The following is a 26,728-nucleotide window of genomic DNA, read 5'->3' as shown; positions in this document are numbered from 1 at the left end:
TTGAGTTTATACCAAGTTTAAAAGACAAATACACGTAACTACAGAATGTCTGTCGTAAATACTTTTATGCTTATTTGAAACATTAAGTGATATTTCTCCTAATATTTCAACTTTATATATAACTTTTTAGCATAAGAAGACAGTGAGATAAAGCCTCAATTGTAATGACGCAAACCAAGTTTTATTTCGCACGGCATCACCTTATCTTGCAGAACATTTGGTGTTAATGTTAAATACAAAAAGATAAATCTCTAATCTAACCTTATTTTGTTAACAAATTTGAACAGCACATACTAAGCCGGTATCCAACGATTAACTTTGAATTTGCAAAAAACTTAGGATATTTTACCCCAAGAATAGAAAACCTGAGCTGTATTTGGCAAAACCGTTTGGGATTTTAGATCCCCTACGCTCTTCATCTTAAACAAACTTTTTGAATATTTTATTTGAGAGTCATTGATGAGTCTTTTATACGAAACGCGCGTTTTGTGTACAGAAGTTTTAGCTTGGTACCTATACGAAGTTTAATTGTACCAGTAAAAAATACAAACAACGCGTTATAACTATTATGCGTTCGAAGCGCTTATCTGGGTTTATGCTATTTCAAGGAAAAATTTATATAAAAGAAGGATAAGGGTTTTAGTAATAAATGTAGAGAACAGGTAATCGATATGTTACCCAGTTATACAATACAGATACAACAAAACAAAGATATCAATATCTAAATGAATTCTTGGCATATATATTTGTAATTTTATTTCAAATGTGACGTCACTGTGTGCGTTGAGGCTTCAGCTAACTCGTCTGTGTATTTTTATATGTTGGATTAAGTTGTTTTATGTAATGTATCCGTTTTTATTCTGTAGTTAGTCCCCACTTTGGTTTTATCATGTATATCTGTTATATAGTCATTTTATAAAATTTATTGTTTGCAAAATTATAAATTATTCTAAATAATAAGGATGTTCTTGTCCCAGGCAGAAAATCCTGGCCGTGTTAGGCGCAACTTTTTGGAAGTTATGGTCCTCGGTGCTCTTCAGCTTTGTTCTTGTTTTGGCGTTCAAACTTTTCTTATCTGAGCGTCACTGGTTGGTCTTGTGTGGACGAGACGCACGTCTGGCGTATTGAATTTTAAGCCTAGTACCTTCTGCTAGCTATTATTCGTGTGTTTCTTTGTCTTATATGTTCTCCCATTTGTTTGTATTGTGGTCCTGTCATGTGATGTTGTCGTTTTGGTGTTGTGTTTGACGTTGCCATAAAAGCGGGAGGTTTGGCATGCCACAAAACCAGGTTCAATCCACCATTTTTTTCTTAAAATGTCCTGTACCAAGTCAGGAAAATGGCCATTGTTATATTATAGTTCGTTTCTGTGTGTGTTACATTTTAATGTTGTGTTTTTGTTGTGTCGTTGTTCTCCTCTTATATTTGATGCGTTTCCCTCAGTTTTAGTTTGTAACCCGGATTTGTTTTTATCTCTATCGATTTATGAGTTTCGAACAGCGGTATACTACTGTTGCCTTTATTTATTATCACTTATAACTTTCTTTGATGAGAATTAGAAAATTTATATAAAGAAGAAGATGCGGTATGAGTGCCAATGAGACAACTCTCCATCCATGTCACAATGTATAAAAAGTTAGCAATTATAGTTCAAAGTAAGGCCGTCAACATGGAGCCTTTGCTCACATCGAACAGCAAACTATAAAAGGGCACAAAATGACTAGTGCAAACCTATTCAAATAGGAAAACCAACTGTTTAATATTTATAAAAAACAAGAAACGATAAAAACCTATGAACCACACCAACAAACGACAACCACTGAACACCAGGCTAATTTTCTTTTCTTATATTGAATATTTTTCAATTTGATATATTACTTTGCAGCTCAACAAAACAGAAGGAATAAACCTTCAAACGATCAAAATACTAATAACAAGCATAATCAAGGTAAATAATTATTTATTTCTTGACAAAACACGCTTCTGGCATTCCAAATCAGTGTGTTTGCAACTACCGGTCGATGCACCTGATACTTGTACGTTTAGTCCCCGGAAGGTTACACTAACTCAATAGTCAGAATTCGGTGAGGACATTTAAAAGCATTGATATGGTTATTATCGGGAATTAAATGCAAATAGAATGTTGAATCACTTTTAAGGCTCAGGTTTTCCCATCTTCAACTTTTCGGAATTTTAGGTTTTTAATAGCCTACATTGGTTTTTGATTTGGTTGATCAATTGTTCCGATTCGGGCGGCAGTGATTAGTCCTGTGTAAAAGAAACAAGTGTCGAGCGTTCCACATCTATAACCCTGTTATCTTGCGTTGGTTTCTTACATGTTTTAAGCACACCAGCTCGTTCTCCGTTAAGGAAATTTAACATATTTTGTAAGTGTTATTCCTTGCTGATAAAAAAACCCTCAATTCATAACAATTGTTCTTTAAATATATTTATACAGAAGGTGTTTAGTACGTGTTTCGCGAAAAGCTTCTCGTGTTGGCTAAAGTGATCTACAAAATAGCTAACTGTTTATAAAATCAGTTCTATCTTTTTTTTGACGTAAACGCTAAATGGGGATATGAAAACATCTTTGTTTTCCCTTTTTCACGAGTTAAAAAAAGGCAACAGTAGGATACCACTGTTCAATAGTAATAAATCGATTTGGCGAAAAAAAATCGGGTCACAAACTTAAAACTGGGGAAGCACATCAACTATGAGAGGAAAACAACGGACCAACAGAAACACTGAACTGCAATAAAACAAACGGCAACATACATAAAAACGGACGATTTGATAACAACTGCCATATTCCCGATACAGGACAGTTTAAGAAAAAATGGTGGGTTGCACCTAGTTTTACGGCTAGCCAAACTTTCGGCTATTAATGCAATGTTACAAATACCGCTAAAATGACAACACTACGTTACAGGAATATAGTACAAATAAACGAAAGAACACTCAGGACAAAAAAATACATAAATAAATAATATAACAGTACATAACAATATGTAAGCTGCAGAATAACAACCAACACATTCCATGAATTTACGACAGCACACCATGAAACCAAAAACGAAGTATAAACTGTGCGTCACATGACTGGATCAATGCCACAGCAAGAGACTTATTTTTTTGTGTCGTTTATATCATCACAGGTAAATTTCTAATATAAAATAGATTTGTTTTATTATAGACACGTACAAAAATATGAAATTGGGATTGAGCGTGTAATGGTGTTATTCTATGTATATTCTAACCATGCCAAGAATATCAAGATGGAACTGTGTTTTGTAATGGTGTTATTATTTGAATTTTTTAACCATGTCGGTTTTTTCTTCTAAATCAAAAATGTGTATAAACTATAACATCCTGTTCTTATAGTGGCTTTATACTGAAAATCCTATAAATGAAATAGCGGATTTTTTTATCTTAAATTTACGTACATTATAGAAAATAAAAATAAAATAACTGTAATATAAGGCAAGATCATGTAAGACCAAAGAGTGAACACACTAACAAAGAAACAATATAAAACAAAACGCTGTAGATGAACTACGAGTAACTAGATAAAGACAACAGTAATATGCCGCTCTTCAATAGACATCAATTGATTAAGCGACAATAAAAGACTATATTGACAAGTAAGACATATGTGAACTGTACCTAAAATACAGAATTCAAACCACAAACGATCAAACATTACAAAATATCAAACTTGATTTATAAAATAAACATCATAAATATAAATATATGAACGTTGGATGTATAAATACCGAGACACGTCTTATAGAAATGCGAATTCACACTCGACCAAACAGTCATGTTCGGTATGTAACAGACAAGACGACGTAGATGGTAAACCCCAATATAAGTCGTAGTAAAAAAGTCGTTAGTTAGTTTAGACACAGACACATCGTATATATCAACCTTTTCGTGATGGTGTCCATAAAATTTACGGAGAGTCATTTTAAATCTTTCCTCCTCATTACTATGTTGAGGCAGTCTCTGCATAAGGAGCACAATCCTGTATATGAACTTCGTATAGTGGTAAGATAATTATTATGAATTCCATAAGGACATTTAGAGGACAACGTACTGATTCAACCAGCATAATAATATCAAGATATTTAACGTCCTTAGTACTAAAGAGGTAAAAAGGTGAATATCGTATTGTATAAGATATCAAAAGAATTGTTTACATCATGTTTTAAAGCACAGAGCAGATTTCACAAATCATCCCCATCCGACACATCATAAACTCTGAACATACACAACTATAAAAGAAACAACCACCAACTCATGTTTTGAAAATTGACCGGTACGCACCAAATGCGATGTGGTCAAACTAAAACTACGCAGAGCATAACCTTTATCCATATAAAAATAAGGAGACATGGTATGATTGTCAATTAGACAACATGCAAAACACAAAAAGAAAAACCTCTAGTTTTGAACTTATTTTGCAAACAAATGGAGCAGCACGTATTGCTCTGTTGTCTAACTTTAATTTTTTTCAAAATACTAAGGATTGTCTAAACCAGGAATAGATTACCTAAGATGTATTTAGCAAAACCTATCGGAATTTTGGGTGCTTAGTGTTATTTAACTTCCGACTTTATTTTATCTTTTTAACTTTTTCGATTCGAGCGTCATTGATGAGTCTATTCTTTATACGAAACGAGCATCTAGAGAAAATGATAAGCTTGGTATCTATGATGAGTCTAATTATCCGGTGATGCTATTTAAGATGATATATAGCTTTGCAGCACAACAAGACAGTAGAAATAAGCCTTTACATCAAAAAAGCAATGAAGGATATGTAGAGAAGAAAAAGTAAATTTTGTTTTATTAATTTTTGAATAGATTTCAGTATGAAAAATAACCTTGCAGCACCAAACGGCATTGGGAAAGAGTCTTCTTATGGTAATGATCCTGATTATAGGCATAATCAAGGTAAATGGTCGTGTATACAAATCTTTAGTTTCGGAAAGTTAAAAAATGTATGACAGAATACAAATGGCTATTTATAACACTGATGAGTTTGCTGTTGACGACACACGCGTATGGCTTACCAAATGATATGTCTGGTATATTCAATGAGTTTAACAACTGTATTCATATGTTGCATCTATTATTTAATATTCAATAAAGCTATAAATGTGAATGGAACATAACGTAGTCATTGCTTATATAACTCATATCGATGCAGCTTATCTCTTACTAACAACTTAAACAGGATATTTATAAAATGTAAAAATGTTGAAATTTGTTGAAATAATTTCGTGAACAGTTTATTCTTGCTTCTAGTTATAAATAAATCAACAAATACCTTTACCTTCAAGTTTCACAAAATGTTTCTGTTTAGGTAGTTTAACATTTTTGATTCAAACGTCACTTGTGAGTCTTTTTTACACGAAACGAGCAAAAATATTAAGCCTGGTATCTATGATGAGTATAATTGAAAAAGTAAATGCTATTTAAGATGATATATAACTTTGCAGGACAACAAGACAATAGCAATTAGCCTTCTTATTAAAAATTTAAGGAGAATATATAAATAAAATGTGGTATGAGCGCCCATGAGACAACTCTCCAATTAGTCACCATGTATAAAAAGTAAACATTTATAGGTCGAAGTACGGCCTTCGATACGGAGCTTTGGCTCACACCGAACAACAAGCTATAAAGGGACCCAAAATGACTCGTGTAAAACAATACAATCAGGAAATCAACAATATATACAAAACACGAGGGGCGAGAAACACCTAAGAACCACACCAACAAACGACAACCTCTGAACAACAGGCTCTTGACTAAGGACAGATTAATGAAAATGCACAGAGTTCACTGTTAACCTAACAGTATTGTGGGAAGTTGGAACAGGTCAGTCATTTTCTGGCATTGCACGGGACAATTTGTGGATATCCACTATCCACGTGCATTGTTGCTTAACAAACTAGCTGCAGAGGCATTGCCTCCTTTAACAAAATTGTACACAGTGCCAAAAGTAGTAGGAAAATTTTGATAGGCTGCTGTAGAATTTATATTAGAAATACCATTTTTTAAGCAAGTGGATATCCCAGAAGTAGGATTGTTTTTCAATTTCTTTCCATTGCGTAATACCATGATTATATAAGCAAGGGTATAGGAAAAATAAAAAAGACTGGCGGATTTAACATTGAATAAGGATCACAATTATGGAATAAGAAATAATAGGCAAAGCAGTAAAAGAATTCTTACAAAAACTGTTATAAAATACCCGAAGAAATAATTCAATATACAGCCTCCGAATTATTGTTTTTACTAATAGCCTTTTTGTAACGAGCCACTACAAACCAGTAAAAGTCTGAAATGGCCTATATCTGTACTCGACTGTACTGATTTGTATATCACCTTTAAAAAAATGATGATCAAAAGAAGTGATTTCTGGTCGGATTTAAAAAATATCATGTAATTTTATATCTTAAATGATATTCAAAATTTTTGGAACATTTCAGATACATTTCTGGTTACTGGAAAATTTTCAACATAAACTTAAGCCTGGTATAAATTTATTTTTTGTCAGTCGGAATTAGTTAATGACGCAGTAAACAGTTTTATTTAAATTCTAAATAAAGCAACTTTATAAATTCTAAAAATGACACTTTTGTTTTTCAAAGCCAACAATTTAATATTATAGAACTTCCCTTCCAAAGTTGCATTACAACTTTAGGTAAAATATGTGTCAGGTAGATTGTATAAGGATGGAAAAGTAAAAGTCAAATCCGGAACAAAAAATACGTAAATACCAATTTAGATGATTTGCATTTATATATGTTTGTATTACAGTATGTAATTAACTAACAATTATAAAGTAAAACTTATCTTTAAGACACCATGTTCTTAAAGATATTAATATACCAGGGTACCGTGTTTGTAAAAGCTGTAGCATTATGTAATTGTAACAGCTTTAGACCAATAAATCAATTATCATAGTAAAAAAAAAACAAAAACAAAAACTTTAGGTTAATTAATTAAGTTTTGTCAGAATTAAAGACATGGCATACAAGAGACACCTTAATAAGGTTTAATTACCTCAGTACAGGTGTGTTTTACAGGTAAAAAGAAAGTCCTATTTTTCTTTAAACTCTTGTATTATTTTGCTAGTAAATTAAAGGCCTTGCGATTTAAATTTTACCAGATGTTGTTTAATTTTTAAAGGAAAATATTTAAAATGTATTACTCTGTTACCAGGTGTGCTCTTTTCTACGAGTGTGTCCCAAGCAGGAGGTATTACCTAATAATAGTTTACCTTTTATCAGAAGAACAATTTAATCATTTCTTCTATTTTTATATCCCTTTGAGATATATATACATGTATATATAAATGTGCCAAATTATAATTAGAATAGATATATTTCTGATATGAGGTTAAACAATAATTTTGACTTTTGATTTTATCATGTCTATTGACTGTTGTTAAATCAGTTAAAACGATAGCTTATGACTATTGTATGTTACCATGAAACCTTTGTATTTTTTATTTAAGAATTTAGGCGAATTAACTGTTGTTAAAAAAACAACATGGCAAACGAGAAGCACCTTTATAAGGTTTTATTACCCTAAGTACAGATGGATTTTCAGGCAAAAGAAAATTTCTTTTACCAAGACTTGGACATTGAAATTAGATAATTTGACTATTTTAATTTGATGAATATGATAATAATGTAAGGATATAAAATATGTAAAAATATCTTCTTTATTTTATTTAGGTAGTTGCCATAAAAGTCTCGAAGATAGATGTATAAACAGTTAGATTAAAAAAGTTGAGGGTTTTGTGTCAAGTTTGGTTCAGACTGGTCGACCGATTTGGTTCAGACTGAAAAAAATCGGTCGAGTTTTGGTCGAGTACAGGTCAAGAATGGGTTAAAACTGTTTCAAACTGGTCGAGTAGTAGTTCAGACTTTTCAAAAGCAAAAATAAGGGTCAAGTATAAATCGGCACAGATGAGTATTGCTAACAACTAATGATTAAGTATGGGGTCAAGTAATATCGAGTAATATTCAGACTTATTCAGACTGGTCGAATAAAAATCAATACAATCGAGAGCATAAATAGGTCATTTCATACTTTTATTGGTTTGTAGTGAGCGCACACCATAAGTCTAGTATAAATCCTAATACATTATAGGAACAAAACAAATCAAAGATACGAACATCCAAATGGATCTATACACTATGAAAATGTTATTGTTATATCATTTGTAACTTTTGTTACTGACAATAAGAAAACTGCTTACCTGTATTTCAATGTCTTTTGGTTTATTACATTTTAAATAGATTTCAGTACGGAGTATAACCTTGAAGCACCAAAAGGCAGAAGGGAACAGTCTTTTTATGATAATGTTCCTGAATGTAGGCATAATCAAGGTAAATTGTTCACAAATCTTTAGTATTGTCAAGTTAAAGAAAGCATTACAGAATACAAATGGCTATTTGTAACACTGATGAGTTTGATGTTGAAGACACACGCGTAATGCGTACCAAATGATATGTCTGGTATATTCAATGAGTGCTATCAACCAATGTGTCGCACTAGTAACCAGGATTTAGATTGACTGGCAAATTAGGTATCAATAGAATAGATAATGGAAAATGGGAATGTGTCAATGAGACAACAACCCGACCAATGAGCAGTCAACAACCAAAGACCAATGATGGGTGTTCAACGCAGTAAGGAAATGCTGCAACAGTAGGCGGGCTTCAGCTTGCTCTTTTTTAAAATAAAAGTCACTGAATAATAAATAATACGATTAACCAAAAAAAATATATATATATATATATTTTTCATTGTTATTTAATCAAATATTCAAATAATTTTAATACCAATTAAATAGATTCCCTATTATGGTAATTCTAGATAATTTAAGACTTGGTTTAGCTTAGTCAAACTATTTTGCCAAGCCACGTTCAACAAAATTAAAATCGTATTTAATCTTTCTTACATTGAATATCTGCATCATTGTCAGATTAATCACTAAGGCAGAAAAATCTACCATTAACCCGTTCCAAACGTTATTGATTTTAAAAGAATAACATACCTCCGACAAATAATCACAATTGAGATAAACCATTTACAAATAAATATTTGTAAATTGAATAATTAAAATCATTGATTTTTAAAATGCAAAGAAATCAATCAGTTGAAACTGAAATTCAAAGATATTTTTTATTTGTCCACATGCATAAGCTCTATCTGAAAGATTGCTGTGAATCTACTCTTTGTGATGTGAAACTATTACTTTGATTTATGTTCTTGCATGATTTGTATAAGTTCTGCCATTCAATTACCGTACATTAACTTTTTCTCTTTTTCTGTATTCAAATCTTTTTTTTTTCATTATTTTAAAATCAATATAAGAATAAATACAAAAGGAAGATAACATATTTATTATTTACATAAATTATATGAATTCATCTTATCTCTTACTAACAATTGACATAGCATTTTTTTTTAAATGTGAAAATATTGAAATTTAATGGATAATTCCGTAAACAGCTTAGTCTTGTTTTATGTCATGAATAAATCAACAAATACCTTTACCCACAAATGTCTGGTAAATTAGTTTAACTTTTTTTTTCGAGCGTCACTGATGAGTATTTGTGTTATACTAAACGAGCGTCAGGTATAAATGTTAAGGGTTGTATCTATGATGAGTTTAATTAAAACAGTTAGTGCTATGTAAGGTGGTACAATGTATGGGAGTTTAAATTTTCGCGCATTCTGCGCAGTATATTGCGTAATAATATCGTAAGTAATATTCATTGTCGTAATTAGCCACTTCAATTAATTTGGATTATTACAATAATCAATTTTAATTAAATACATTGAAGATGGGTGGAATAATTGAAAACTGCAATTTTATAACTTTATAAAGTTTATTGTTGCAATTTTTTTTGTTGCAAATAAAATTCCGTTTCGGAAAAAGGATCATGTTTTTGTCGTCGGATAGACGAGATAATTCATTTAATCGATCACGTGGACTGCTTTTCATGAATACTGTAATGCAGATCGAAAATCATGGAAAAACAATCTTCATGTTGGTAGCTTATGAAGCAGTTTTACACTTGATTTACACTCAAAAGGACCAGCAAATATGCGACAAATGAATGTAAACAAAAGTTAATGTGTCTGTAAAATAAGTATGTTACATCGCCAACCATCAGAGCAATTCAAGACAAAAAACCATTTGATAGCGTTCAATTTATTATCAACGGGAATAATCCTAAAGCATTATCTGTGAACTCCACCCCTTTACAGTCCGAAAATTATATAACCATAGTCCAAATTACTTGTCATAATTGTTCTGGCACCTTGTCTGTTTCCCGGAGGGAAGCATGGGCTTTTTAGTGTAAAAGGAATATTTATTTTGCACTGTTGTAAGTAATCCTGGTTATATTGATCTGGAGACTCGCCATCCTCTACAAAATGGTCAACAACTGTCACGAAATATGCACGAAAAATGCTTCCAGTTATCATCTTTATCCTGTGATTACTGCAAACATTCATTCATCTGGGTGACAAAGCAGAATTATATTCAAATATTTTGGGGAGAGAGGCGGTTCTGTATGTGTACCTAATCCATGGCAGTATAATCAGCTGTTTCAGGAGGACACGAGTAACTTTTGTTAACAAAGTTGCTTTATACAGTCAGGGGCGTTACTTAAACAAGTCATTTTATTTAGTTAACGTGAGGTACCAAAATTGCACCTGTTTTGACAGTTTTTTCGCCTACAATCATTTTTGATACACACAAGTTTCCATTCTGTGTTTATTTTGTAGATGTATCATTATTTACTATATATAGTTCAAACAGTTTAAGTTTGAATACATATTGAGTCATACAAAATTGGATTTGAACAGACCTCCGAACGATCCACGATTCTGTAATGAGGAGTACCCAAATTGCCTCCATGCTTAAATTCACATCTTCAAAATTCCAGCAATAAATAAATTACAGATATTTTTTTTTATTTTCTTCAAATATTTAGAACAGTTTGACATAAGTCCATGCCCACTATTCATTTTTTGAGAAAAGGATGCTCGTAACATATTTTATTTGGTCATTTTCAAACGATGACCTTTTGTTCACGTCGCGTGGCCTCGATTCCGTAAATTTTACTTTTTCGAGCGAATACCTCATCTATTGATATATACTGTGAATGTTTTGTTAATATTTAAACATATTTGCCTATTTGAAAGACATGCATTATGTCAAATAATAATAAAAACAAATGTTAAGTCCATAAGAAAACTCATAAAATGTTCGCTGCTACTTTTGCTTAATAGGTGCAATTTGGGTATTCGGTGCAATTTGGATACGGTGACGTTTTTTATATACTAGGTAATTTTTGTTCTTAAAAATTATCAAATTTAATTTACTAAATAGAGTAATTTTAAATTCCAATAGAAGCATGGACTAAATATAGTTTTTATGAAATTTAACATCATTTTATCACATAAAATTAAGAATTTGTTAATTATGAGAGGAGTATAGAGACACAAGATTACTTTAAGAACAATGACAAAAATATTACTCGTTTAAGTTGTTTTATACATCTTTGAAAGGATTTAGTATTTACAATTATTTAAGGAACATATGTACTTGTTTTGTGTAACAAATTATAAATAACTTCATGTCTTAATTAAATCACAAGTTACTATCTATTTGTATCTATCAACCTCAAGGTTTTCAAGGAAAATGATATTTTAATAGTCCCAAAAGACCAATCTTTGACCCAGAATCATCGACATGAGAGATAAGTGCAATGAAAAGATAAGCAGATGTCAGTTTAAATGTGTTAAAGCTAGTAAAATTTATCTGAATAGACACATATGAACATAATATTTTTAAAAGTTACTTATATAAGTAATATTTAAAACTGCCTCGTTTTCAACATAACTTGTATTGGCAATTTTAAAAGCTACTTGTTTGAGTAATGCCCCTGACTGTTATATATAAGAGTACAAGAATAATTATCACATAACTAAATTGTGACATTTTGCCCAGTGACTCTCTGTCCTACATACTTACTTTTTACACTTAGTAGGTTATATTGGCCAGAATTTATATAATAAAAATATGGTATTTTGTCAACATATGGAAAAGAACATGAACTCTTTAATACATTTTTTGAAATGCACTATTAGGTCCAGGCTCTTATGGTTAAACACCTGTTAAGTCTTGAACGTTTCCCTATGTAGTATTGCAATTGTTTTAAAATTAAATCATTTCACAAAACTTCTTACTGGCCGATCAGTATTTTTGTGGCTTATGCTGTAGGGCATGTTGTTATTATTCTTTTACATGAGATGAGAAACACGTATATACATGTATGTATATTGTTAATTGGTATTTGAGAATTTGCCATATATACCTGTATATTTGGCTGTTGTAAGTATTGAATCTTCAGGTGAAGTTTAATAACAATAGATTTAAAACTGTTTACTAATACAGATTGAAAGTGTATTTCCTTTGCCGAATCTTAATTTTAACTAATAAAATTATACTTTTATTTGACAGTGTTTTACTAGCACAGTGCACTTTCATGGACAGAATGGCTCAAACATTTCAGCATGGTCAGATTGACAAAAACATTTCTTTTATAAGTTTAATTTTACACCAATTCAAATTGAAAAAGGCTATTCATTTCATGTTTTTTTGGTACTAATATTTATTCATCACTTAACAATGTACTTTTAACTTTATAAATAGCCAATTTTGAGCATATAACCACATAGAAAATATGTCTTTAACAAGTCAATAAAGACAATTATCATGATTATACTGACATCATAATATAAAAGTAAGGAAATGTGGTATGATTGCCAATGACACAACTACATGTATCCACCAAAGCGCATATGAAATGGATGTAAGCAATTATAGGCAATCGTACGATCTTCAACAATAAGAAAATCCATGACATGAAAAATATGAAACAATTCAATTGAGAAAACTAAAGGTTTAATTTAAAACAGAACAATTTAAGAAAAACAAATATGACAGACATGAACCACTGAGCAACAGGTTCCTGACTTGGGACAGGCACATATAGAATGTAGCGGGGTTAAAGTTGTTTGAAGGCGCCGATCCTCCCCTAGCATGGGGTAGTGGTGTAACGGCACAACACAAGAACAATAAATAAAAACAAATAAGAGAAAAAGCAATTAACGCCTATCACGCAATTACCGGCTTCTGACTTGGGACAGGCACTTTTAGACTGTAGTGGGGCTAAATATGTTTGAAGGTGATAACCCCTAACCTGGTACAGTGGCGTAACACTACAACAAAGGAACAAACTATCAAAATCAGTTGAAAATAGCTTAACTCATTAAATCAATATGAAGCAAATAACACAGGTATGGTATTTATACATCCTAAAATCAAAAGACATAAAGTACAGATCTGAGTGTACTTGCCAGCTAGTTCAAAGCCAATAAAAACTAATAAAAAATCTTGTATCTATGACTAAAAACATAAACATGTTAAACATATAAACATATATCATGGGAATTGAAAGTGTGTGTCAGATATTTCTCATTTCTAAATTTAAATGCCGTTTCACAATGGATCTGCATAATGTATGATCCTTGACTCACTAATGTAGCAAACGCAAGCAGTATGGTACACAACACAACTTATTATTTTCATAGTTTGATGTTTAAAGTATATAAAAAAAATTTAAAAAACTGGTATTTAATTCTCACAATTAAAGATAGAAGAAACCAGGTTTTTTAATTTTATATAAAAAGTTTATATAAACAATGTCTCGGACAAGTTCGAAAATCAGTGCCGATCAACTTGTTTTAAAACTACAGTTATCCCCTTGGAAGTATCAATTATAAGGACAATTGCATTGTAAGCGCTCTCATGTGTACAATTTTTGCCAGATTTTGATCAATTTTATATCAAAGGTTTGTACAAGCAATGTCTCGGACAAGTTTGAAAATTAGTACCGATCAAATATTTTTAAAGCGTAATGACCCTTGAAAATATTAATTATATTTACGAAATTGCTTTGTATTTGCTTTCAAGCCTTCATTTCTCTTAAGAAATTTCAAGTTTGTTTTTAAATTAAACAGATTGTTATTAACTAATTATTGATAACTGCCTTCAGTTAACTGTTTATATTTCATGTCAATCATCAACTGTCTACGCAGATTATAACACTTTAAACCTTAAAACAAATATTATTTTTTTTTAATGATATGTCTTTTATTTATAATTCAAAGTTCGATATAAATGTAAAAGAATAAAAAAGAAATGAAATACTATTAAACAGTTGACTTGTACAAGATGACCTTATTTTATAACAGATTCGTGACTTTTTTCTTGTGATTTTTTTCTTCTCGGACCTTTTTCCCCCTTTACGCTTACTTTGTATTGTGTGGTAAGGGTGAGTCAGTTGAATTGGTAATTATTTCAAGCTTGATAATATATAGTAAGGTTGACAAATTTTCAAGAAATATATGATTATGTTGTTGGTGACGTAATAAGTATATATAAACCTATCAGATTTTGCAATTTTCAAAGATGCATTTAAAATCAATGTTTTCAATGCATCAGATATTAGTCAAATTGAAATCTATTTATCTGTCTATGAAAACATTATAGCTTTAGTACTACTTTTTGTTAAAATTATATGATAGGGTATGTTTTTTAACATATAAAAATTAACAAAGGGTATGTGTAGTGTATATCGCAGCTGCTCATTCATATCTTGAAAAAAAGATTTCATCCCCTCCCCTCCCCCAAACCCTGCACACACCCCTACAGAGTTAGAAAGTAGTGTTACTTATGGTAGTAAGGACTAAAACAGCCCAAGTAACTTGGGAACTGGATGGGTAAATGTTTAAATTAATCTGTGCCTTTCCTGTGTGATTAATGTCTCCTTTGCACCATATATCATGGTGGTGCTCCTCAGAAAGGAGATTTATATAGCTTACTCATAAATAGGTAAGTCACTGTTTTACCATTGAAAGCCTCGAAGTCTGTTTGATAATACAAACTTCGGCTTTTTGCACACCTTCACATGCTACTTAAAATTATGCAAAGTTTTGATTAATTCTAATGGAAAAATTGTAAGAGATATGTTGGCGCTATTCTAATTGTCTGTGTTTTACAATAGGAAATCCCTAAAATCAACTTTCTCACCTGTAACCCCTAAATGTTATTCAACTTTTACAAAATACAGATATCTGGTTTTTCAATCATAAAAAAAAATGGGATATTTCTGTCTTTTTTTTTTTTTTTTGCTGTGAATATTCAACCAAAGAAGTGTTTTGTCCATTTCCCTATGTTTCATTTAGAAATTAGTCTATTTGCACCTGTTTTTCAGTCGGTGAAAATCTCTTGGATGGCCGGCGACACCAAAATATTATTGTATGTGTTATATACCAATGTAATAAGGTTTAAGTCCACAAAGTATGAGAAAAGTCATTCTTGTTTGTCACCATTTGAGTCAAAGCTATCTTTGAATTGAGTATTTTCAAGAAAGATTGATAAAAAGTTTCCATGCTTACAACAAAAAGTGAAGTTTTCTGTCTTATATGCACGATGACCTGTATTTTTTCCCGTTGATCTAAAGCATATAATATAAGTACTTAATCTCTTAAATATGAGCAATTTCTATTTCTTTTTCAATGAAAATACGATTTAAGCTAAAAAGGTGGCTATTTTCCCTAAATATCTATATAAAATAGTCTAAAATGTATAAAGTTTTGAGATTCCTATAATTCTCTTATATGGCTGGTGACCCCCCATTTTTTATATTTTCGATGTACATATTGTTGGATCTACTGTGCAAAGTTTGAGAAAAATATCTCATTTTTATTTTAGACACCTATACCACCTTAAGATGATATATACCTTTGCAGCACAATAAGACAATAGAAATAAGACTCCTTTTTGAAATGTAAAGGAAGGATATGTACAGAAGAAATAATTCAATATACAGCTTCCGAATTATTTTTTTCACTACTAGTATAATTAATTCAAGTGCACACAATACACCTTGTATACATATCCAACTTCACAATACAAACAGAGATACAAACAGCCAAATGGTTCAATACCCTATTAAAATGTTATTGTAATATCATAATATGTAAATTTTGTTAATGACAATAAGAAAACTACGTACCTGTATTTTGGTGTATTTTGTTTTTATTTTTATTTTTAAATAGATGTTCGTATAGATTATAACCTTGCAGCACCAAAAGACAGTAGGGAAGAGCCATTTTGTTATTATAATGATCCTGATATTTGGCATAATCAAGGTAACTAGTAGTGTTAGTTTAGTTTTGTAAAGTTATAGAAGGTATGGCAGAATACAAAAGCCTGTGTATAACTCTGATGAGTTTGATGTTGACGACACCATGGCGCACCAAATGATATATTCAGTGAGTTTTAAACCACTGGATCGCACTAGTAACTAGGACTTAGATTGACTGCCCAATTAAGTATCAATATAATAGAGAATGGAAAGTGGGAAGGTGTCAAAGAGACCACAAATCAGTCAGCAACCAGAGACCACTGATGGGTCTTCAACGCAGTTACCAATGACACGGGAGGTGGGCTTCAGCTGGCCCCTATTTCAAAAAGATAAATGAATAATTGATAATACGATTAACAAAAAATCTATATGTTTTTCAATGGTATTCAATCAAATTATTTAATATCAATTAAATAGATTTCCCATTCCCCATTTCCATTCTCAATTTTATTCTAATTATGGTAATTCTAGATATTCCAAGACATGGTTAAGCTTAGTCAAACTAGTCTGGGAAGCCCCGTTTAACAACATTAAAATGGTAATTATTCCTTCCAGCCATTAAAGTATCTGCATTGTTGTCAGATAAATCACTTAGGCAAAAAAAATCTACCGTTAACCTATTCCAAACGTTATCGATTTTTTAAGAATGTCATACCTCCGACAAATAACCACAATTGAAATAAACCAATGACAGATAAATATGTGTAAAAGTAACATAACGTTTTCATTGTTTACACAATCATATTGATTCATCTTATAACTTAAATTTGTGTAAAAAGATTAAATCGTATTAAATATAGTTTCTATTTTTGTCAAGGTTTTTCTAAAACCTTTTATCGATTTCAAATTAAGGAGTGTCAGCTAAATATTTCAAGCTCCATATCGTTCTGAGTTTAAAAAAGAATAAAAGTATATCTCTCACTTTGTAGTTTTCTTCATTTAGTTTTCATTTGTTATCATCTCCTTATTTGTCTTGGAAATATTACCTTAAATATTATAGAGATGAACGAGGTCATTCGAAACATTCCCATATTAGTTTTCATTCTGCTGTTGACCCGTGATTCCACGGCCATTTTCTAGTGAAATATAAAATATATATTAACAGTTTACGAAAGCAAAACACAGACGTCACAAATTACCATCATCCGACTGTTCATTCAAATTGAAATAACAAAAAAAAAAATCAACGAAGAATGAATGTGTGAAAAAGCATGAGCGATAGAATGCAGGCACCAAATGTGATGAGGCCAAACTAAATTTTCAGACATGCAGTTTCCCATTTATCTAGCTGTACCATTGTAGTAAATGCCAAAAAAAATAAAATAAATAAAACTAATTGGCTTTGTCAATATGTTGAAAACAAAATTGAGCCACACATAACTATGTAGTTAATCTTACTGCAATGGTTACAGTTTTTTTCTGAATAATCATTTACTTAACTTTTTTATAAATTTTATATACAGATAATACAACATATAACTTTCTAAGTATTGTTTTTACTTATGATATTGTTTAAAGCTATAAAAGCATGAGAAAGAAAAGTATGACATTATATTAACACCAATGATGATTTTTATGTACACGTAACGCATGTTTTGCGTTCCAACGTATAAGTCTTACATTAGATTTTGAACTACTTGGTCGATGCCACTGTAGGTGTATGTTTTGTGGATGTTTGGATCCCGAGGGTATCACCAGTCTAGCAGTCAGCACTTTAGTTAAGTCATGAAACATCATCGATATTGACATTATTTACTGTTTATTAAATGACAACATTTTTAAACAGTGTCATGTTTTCTACCTGTAGGCCTGATTTGTCATAACCGGTTTTGGCAAAATATTCCGGAAGTTTATTGTTTGATTGTTCTTCATCTTTGAATTTAACTTGGGGTTCCAATTGATTTTTATTGAAGCTCAACTGACGAGTCTTCTGTAGACGAAACTGGCGTTTGGCGTACCAAATTATAAACATAGAATAGTTGATAAGGTTTTATATGTACATTGGATTATGTTTTATTTGCGCTATTTTAGCCTACTATTTCACGTTTTATTCCTTGTTTGTTCAGAAATTAGATTAATTTCTTCTGTTGTCTCAAAGATATTTGAATATGAAGCATGAAACGTGTGTTCCGTAAAGAGTAAAATTTAACGTGTTTTTAAACATAGCTTAGTTTTGATAAGATCTCTTTATCTTTAAAGATTAAATCATCAGATATACGAAGCTTGCGGAATCATAATATAAAACCATCTTTTTTTATACATGTACCTAACGAGATTAAGATACTAATGAGGAATAACATAACGAAATTCAGAGGACAGCAACTGCATTTAATTACACATGGATATGTTAATGTCAGCCAAATATGTCAGCTCCATATCGTCTTGAGTTCTAAAAACATAATCAAAGTTTATCTCTGATTGTATAGTACATTAACAACATGTATTATCATTATTATCTTATAGATAATCCATAGTTTACGATATGTCTTGTTGTATAACCCACCAAGGGTGGTCAAGATAAATCAAATGAAAGAACAACCGTAATGCAGATGCAAATGTAATAATGTTGTATAAAACCTGAATGGTAAAGGCGCCAACTGTGATTGGTGAAAACAAATATTCATATGCACAGTCTCCCCTTTTTCTAGCTGAACATTCGTCGTAAATATAAAACACGAAATTTAAAATTATAGTTCAAACAAAATTGAGCATCACATTTTGCGCAGTTGTCCAGAAGTAAATCGTATTTAAACAGTACTGTTATTTCAGAGGATTGATTTTTTATCAAGGAAGGATATTTATTTTACTGATAATTGTACAGAAGAGTTTAATTGTTTAACAGTGTGCTGGTGACCTTATACGATACATATGGGTTCAGTAAATTCCATCCAAGTTCAAATTCAGTAAATTAACTAACCCCATATATATCGTATATATACATAGAAATGGAAAGTTGGAAAGCTGAAATCATCTCAGTTTTGTTTTCCACCGACCCTTAATTGTAAATTTCTAGAAATAAGTCTAGATATGAGACAGACTTAATTGTATCTGTTGTCATCCTTATTTCAAGTTATGTGAATTAGATGTGTTCAACATAGTCACTAAATACCCACCAAAACCTAGTATAAATCCAATGTAATAATGCTTACAAGACAAAACAAAGATACCAATATCTAAATGAACTCTAACACTATTTACATTTTACTATAATATGACATATACATTTCTTAAATGAGTATCAGAAAATAACTTACCTTTTACATGTTTTATTTTTAAACTTTTGAATACATTTTATTATGAATTTGTTTGCAGCACCACAAAGCAGTAAGAATGCGCCTTCACACATTTATCCTCAGGAACAAAGGCATACACCAGGTAAAAAAATTTGAACATAAATGTTTAGTGTTTGAAAATAAGTAAGCCTGACAGTTTTACAAAGCCTGGTTTATCTGTGCTTCGGCGTTAGTGCTCTATTAAATGCTTGCTATGTCAACACGTGTTGTTTTTAAGAGTATTTTGTTCCATTGCTGGCCTTTTGAGAAATAAGAAAAATACAATAACATTAACAGTACCAATTGTTCTGCACCAGATGGTAATTTTGCCAATTAATGTATCCTCAGTGTTTCTTATACAACTAGCACAACATTTTATAAGTTACTGGTGGCTGTGTTGGTTAAATCAATATTCATTTCCTTTACATGGTATATGTTTATATATAAAAAAGAAGATGTGGGTTGATTGATTATATACCTTGAAACACAAGAATACGAATTTTGACCCGAAACGGTCATTTTGATTTGAATACCTCTAAAAGACTGACAAATATATAATTTTCAATCTCTCAGTCAATTTTTTGAATTATCCACTGTTATAAATCCAGTAGTGTTAATACAATTCGCTTGTAGTCAATCAAAATCTGTTAGTCTATGTACAGATTGTTTTGTTATTATATTTTAACCTGTAAATACCTGCATCTTACTCATTTGCTACTGAATTGTACTGTATTGACTGTCTGTGGTTTGTCTGAATTTTTAAAGAATTTACCTCAGTTTGATCAGTTTTGATACCATTATATGTTTGAACCGCGTTTTTTTTATACTACTATATGTTGCAACCGCGTTTTAATTGTTACAAATGGTTTATTGAAAAGAGTACGTTAATATAAAAACACAGAAACGTAAGCGAAAATAAAAAGAAATGAAAACACAAACATCAATGCAAAAGATTACTGAATGTTCCTTTCAGAAATTCCAAAATGGAGGAAAGCTGACTGTCTTTTTGTATCAACAAGTGAAACCTTATATATGATTATCTGAGACGTAGATATTCCCTTATAATAAAACAAACTATGATAGTGTTCTTAAACAATCGAATGTCTGAGTTCAACTATAATAACACTTGGAATCCTTGTTGCAATAGCTTTCCTGGTACGAAGAATATAATAAAACTATAATTTGTGTGAAAAATTATAATGAAGGTTGATTCGCAACCAACGACTTTGGTTTACATGAAAAAAAAAACATTCATCTGCTTCTTTTCTTCTGTCAATACAACAGAATTTTTTTCTGAAAAGATATCTGAATTATCATCTGCCATTTTATATACAGCTGTATTATTTATAGATGCCTTTCAATACAGAAAACTAAAATTGCCTCAAAGTGACCCCAGATTTGGCATGGGCATGAAAGGTAAGCTAAAATTCACTATGTCTAATCAATGTACTTTGTTAAGTACTAATCTATCTTTATATACGTAGCTGAGGAAATTCTGCCACCTAATCATTATTTACTTATTTGGTTTGCCTTTTAGATAGCATTGCTCAGTGTAGATAATTTGCCAAAAAAAAACCAAAAAGATATACAATCGTCGTGAAATGACATTGCAGTTTTCATATATGATGCTACACAATGAAAAATGCTTATCCAATTAAAAATGGGATGTCTTATGTGCCCGTGACAGGTGAATAGTTCCTGTTTGACACGTGACTCCAATTGTTTATCTCTGTAAATACATATTTGGTATTGAGTCAAATCAACTGAGAGATATATACGTATGCAGGAACTCCTGGAATGTTGCTTCATAGAAATGAAAAGTTCACAGTTGGGAAGCTGAAATCTTCACAGTTTGGTTTTCATCCTACCCTCATTGTAAATTTCTAGAAATAAGTCAAGATATGAGGCAGACTTAACTGTTTCTGTCGTATCCTTTATCTCAAGTTTGGTGGAATATATGTGTTCAACATAGTCACCAAATCTTGAATTATTTAGTGAGAAAACATCGTCTTTATAGCTAAAAGTGCTGTTATAAGGTAATGCATACTTCTTTTCTTTCTACCTAAGAAGCTCATGAATGAAATCAGATTTATATGAATAAAAGGACAAGTCGGCAAGTTGTTTGTAAGTTCACTAGACATCAAGCAATGTTGTATTTATGTTTAATCACTGGAAAAAAATGTATCTTATCCTTGGTTTTGTTAAAATCGGGGAAAAGGAGATGAGCTAATGCCAATTATTTTTTTAACGATCGACTAAATCACGAGTGCATTCATAAAATGAATTTGACATAACGATTTGTTACCATGTTTCAATAGCATCCTTGTAATCAAAAACCCTCTATCACTAAATACGTAACATAAAATGCACGTCCTTGTATTCATTATATCGGAACTTTCAGTTACCGTTTCTACAAATACTCATGTCATAGTATACACAACAATTGAGGATATGACATTAACGAATTTTAATTTTCAACACGAGATTCGCATTCGCAGTGATGTTAAGGTTGTTCGCCACTTGAAACTGAACAAATATGCAGTGTTTTCACATGCAGTGTCCGGTAAATAAGATGTTGTCTCCAATCATAGTGTAGTCGGTGTGTATAAAAATATTAGATGTAGTTCTTTGAAGAAAAAAATCGAAATCTATTTTTAGACCCAGGGAAAAAGATTGATTATATACCTTGAAACACTAGAAAATGAATTTTGACCCGAAACGGTCATTTTGATTTGAGTACCTCTAAAAGACTGACAAATATATAATTTTCAATCTCTCGCTCAATTTTCGGAATTCTCCACTGTTATAAATCCAGTAGTGTTAATACAATTCGCTTGTAGTCAATCAAAATCTGTTAGTCTATGTACAGATAGTTTTGTTATTATATTTTAACCTGTAAATACCTGCATCTTACTCATTTGCTACTGAATTGTACTGAATTGACTGTATGCGGTTCGTCTGAATATTTAAAGAATTTACCTCAGTTTGATACCATTATATGTTCGAACCGCGTTTTTTTTATACTACTATATGTTGCAACCGCGTTTTAATTGTTACAAATGGGTTATCGGAAAGAGTACGTTGATATAAAAATACAAAAACGTAAGCGAAAATAAAAGAAGAAATGAAAACACAAACATCAAGGCAAAAGATTACTGATTGTTCCTTTCAGTAATTCCACAATGGAGGAAAGATGACTGTATTTTTGTATCAACAAGTGAAACCTTATATTTGATTATCTGAGACGTAGATATTCCCTTATAACAAAACAAACTATGATAGTGTTCTAAAACAAACTATGATAGTGTTCTTAAACAAACGAATGTCTGAGTTCAACTATAATATACTTCGAAGCTTGCGGAATCATAATATAAAACCATCTTTTTTTATACATGTACCTAACGAGATTAAGATACTAATGAGGAATAACATAACAAAATTCAGAGGACAGCACCTGGATTTAACTACACATGGATATGTTAATGTCAGCCAAATATGTCAGCTCCATATCGTCTTGAGTTCTAAAAATATAATCAAAGTTTATCTCTGATTGTATAGTACATTAAAAACATGTATTATCATCATTATCATATAGATAATCCATAGTTTAAGATATGTCTTGTTGTATAACCCACCAAGGGTTGTCAAGATAAATCAAATGAAAAAAACAACCGTAATGCAGATGCAAATGTAATAATGTTGTATAAAACCTGAATGGTAAAGGCGCCAACTGTGATTGGTGAAAACAAATATTCATATGCACAGTCTCCCCTTTTTCTAGCTGAACATTCGTCGTAAATATAAAACACGAAATTTAAAATTATAGTTCAAACAAAATTGAGCATCACATTTTGCGCAGTTGTCCAGAAGTAAATCGTATTTAAACAGTACTGTTATTTCAGAGGATTGATTTTTTATCAAGGAAGGATATTTATTTTACTGATTATTGTACAGAAGAGTTTAATTGTTTAACAGTGTGCTGGTGACCTTATACGATATATATGGGTTCAGTAAATTCCATCCAAGTTCAAATTCAGTAAATTAACTAACCCCATATATATCGTATATATATACATAGAATCGGAAAGTTGGGAAGCTGAAATCATCTCAGTTTTGTTTTCCACCAACCCTTATTGTAAATTTCTAGAAATAAGTCTAGATATGAGGCAGACTTAATTGTATCTGTTGTCATCCTTATTTCAAGTTATGTGAATTAGATGTGTTCAACATAGTCACTAAATACCCACCAAAACCTAGTATAAATCCAATATAATAATGCTTACAAGACAAAACAAAGATACCAATATCTAAATGAACTCTAACACTATTTACATTTTACTATAATATGACATATACTTTCTTAAATTAGTATCAGAAAATAACTTACCTTTTACATGTTTTATTTTTAAACTTTTGAATACATTTTATTATGAATTTGTTTGCAGCACCACAAAGCAGTAAGAATGCGCCTTCACACATTTATCCTCAGGAACAAAGGCATACACCAGGTAAAAAAGTTTGAACATAAATGTTTAGTGTATGAAAATAAGTAAGCCTGACAGTTTTACAAAGCCTGGTTTATCTGTGCTTCGGCGTTAGTGCTCTGTTAAATGCTTGCTATGTCAACACGTGTTGTATTTAAGAGTATTTTGTTCCATTGCTGGCCTTTTGAGAAATAAGAAAAATACAATAACATTAACAGTACCAATTGTTCTGCACCAGATGGTAATTTTGCCAATTAATGTATCCTCAGTGTTTCTTATACAACTAGCACAACATTTTATAAGTTACTGGTGGCTGTGTTGGTTAAATCAATATTCATTTCTTTTACATGGTATATGTTTATATATAAAAAAGAAGATGTGGGTTGATTGATTATATACCTTGAAACACTAGAAAATGAATTTTGACCCGAAACGGTCATTTTGATTTGAAAACCTCTATAAGACTGACAAATATATAATTTTCATTCTCTCAGTTAATTTTTGGAATTCTCCACTGTTATAAATCCAGTAGTGTTTATACAATTCGCTTGTAGTCAATCAAAATCTGTTAGTCTATGTACAGATTGTTTTGTTATTATATTTTAACCTGTAAATACCTGCATCTTACTCATTTGCTACTGAATTGTACTGAATTGACTTTATGCGGTTTGTTTGAAATTTTAAAGAATTTACCTCAGTTTGATCAGTTTTGATACCATTATATGTTTGAACCGCGTATTTTTTATACTACTATCTGTTGCAACCGCGTTTTAATTGTTACAAAAGGGTTATCGAAAAGAGTACGTTAATATAAAAATACAAAAACGTAAGCGAAAATAAAAGAAATCAAAACACAAACATCAATGCAAAAGATTACTGAATGTTACTTTCAGTAATTCCACAATGGAGGAAAGCTGACTGTATCAACAAGTGAAACCTTATATATGATTATCTGAGACGTAGATATTCCCTTATAATAAAACAAACTATGATAGTGTTCTTAAACAATCGAATGTCTGAGTTCAACTATAATAACACTTGGAATCCTTGTTGCAATAGCTTTCCTGGTACGAAGAATATAATAAAACTATAATTTGTGTGAAAAATTATAATGAAGGTTGATTCGCAACCAAAGACTTTGGTTTACATGAAAAAAAAACATTCATCTGCTTCTTTTTTTCTGTCAATACAACAGAATTTTTTTCTGAAAAGATATCTGAATTATCATCTGCCATTTTATATACAGCTGTATTATTTATAGATGCCTTTCAATACAGAAAACTAAAATTGCCTCGAAGGGACCCCAGATTTGGCATGGGCATGAAAGGTAAGGCTAAAATTCACTATATCTAATCAATTGTACTTTGTTAAGTACTAATCTATCTTTATATACGTAGCTGAGGAAATTCTGCCACCTAATCATAATTTACTTATTTGGTTTGCCTTTTAGATAGCATTGCTCGGTGAAGATAATTTGCCAAAAAAAAAAAAAAAGATATACAATCGTCGTGAAATGACATTGCAGTTTTCATATATGATGCTGCACATTGAAAGAAGCTTATCCCATTAAACATGGGATGTCTTATGTGCCCGTGACAGGTGAACAGTTCCTGTTTGACACGTGACTCCAATTGTTTATCTCTGTAAATACATATTTGGTATTGCGTCAAATCAACTGAGAGATATATACGTATGCAGGAACTCCTGGAATGTTGCTTCATAGAAATGAAAAGTTCACAGTTGGGAAGCTGAAATCTTCTCAGTTTTAGTTTTCATCCTACCTTCATTGTAAATTTCTAGAAATAAGTCAAGATATGAGGTAGACTTAACTGTATCTGTCGTATCCTTTATCTCAAGTTTGGTGGAATATATGTGTTCAACATAGTCACCAAATCTTGCATTATTTAGTGAGAAAACATCGTCTTTATAGCTAAAAGTGCTGTTATAAGGTAATGCATACTTTTTTTCTTTCTACCTAAGAAGCTCATGAATGAAATCAGATTCATATGAATAAACGGACAAGTCGGCAAGTTGTTTGTAAGGTCACTAGACATTAAGCAATGTTGAATTTATGTTTAATCACTGGAAAAAATGTATCTTATCCTTGGTTTTGTTAAAATTGGGGAAAAGGAGATGAGCTAATGCCAATTATTTTTTTTTAACGATCGACTAAATCACAAGTGCATTCATAAAATGAATTTGACATAACGATTTGTTACCATGTTTAATAGCATCCTTGTTATCAAAAACCCTCTATCACTAAATACGTAACATAAAATGCACGTCCTTGTATTCATTATATCGGAACTTTCAGTTACCGTTTCTACAAATACTCATTTCATAATATACACAACAATTGATGATATGACATTAATGAATTTTAAATTTCAACACGAGATTCGCATTCCGAAAGTAAATGTCTCTTCTTGAAATCAAAACATTTTAATACAAAAGTTAACGAAAGAAAGACCTCTTAGTTTTACTTCAAGACCTGTGCATATTTGCAAACTTTGTGTGCATGGTGTTTTGATATCGTTCAAAACTACCTTACGTTCATGTACACAAATATATTGAAGGTTTGTATTAGATCTGTTTGAAAGATGTTCACTTTTATATACAGAAACGTTCTTATTACATTACTTTAAATTCTGCAATA

The 26,728-nt window shown here is 31.0% G+C and overlaps 1 protein-coding gene and 2 long non-coding RNA genes across 4 annotated transcripts in view; all 3 read left to right on the top strand.

Annotated features, from left to right (window-relative positions):
• Positions 1 to 26,728, top strand: part of LOC127718596 (uncharacterized oxidoreductase YtbE-like) — a 470,207-nt gene that overhangs the window by 354,697 nt on the left and 88,782 nt on the right. The gene's annotated exons all lie outside the window — the stretch shown is intronic.
• Positions 1,894 to 8,402, top strand: LOC127718627 (uncharacterized). The gene is made up of 3 exons (XR_007989944.1): positions 1,894 to 1,948; positions 4,864 to 4,953; positions 8,319 to 8,402. It is a non-coding gene; the product is annotated as an uncharacterized LOC127718627 (long non-coding RNA).
• LOC127718628 (uncharacterized) lies at positions 16,232 to 25,393 on the top strand. Of its 2 annotated transcripts, none has more exons than XR_007989945.1 (3): positions 16,232 to 16,320; positions 24,034 to 24,096; positions 25,334 to 25,393. It is a non-coding gene; the product is annotated as an uncharacterized LOC127718628 (long non-coding RNA). The 2 variants fall into 2 exon arrangements; XR_007989946.1 differs by lacking the exon at positions 24,034 to 24,096 and adding an exon at positions 19,629 to 19,691.

This window comes from Mytilus californianus, unplaced genomic scaffold, assembly GCF_021869535.1.
Source record: "Mytilus californianus isolate M0D057914Y unplaced genomic scaffold, xbMytCali1.0.p SCAF_10, whole genome shotgun sequence".
NCBI lineage: Eukaryota > Metazoa > Mollusca > Bivalvia > Mytilida > Mytilidae > Mytilus > Mytilus californianus.
The sequence above is the reverse complement of the archived record's forward strand: the minus strand, read 5'-3'. Positions and strand labels throughout refer to the sequence as shown.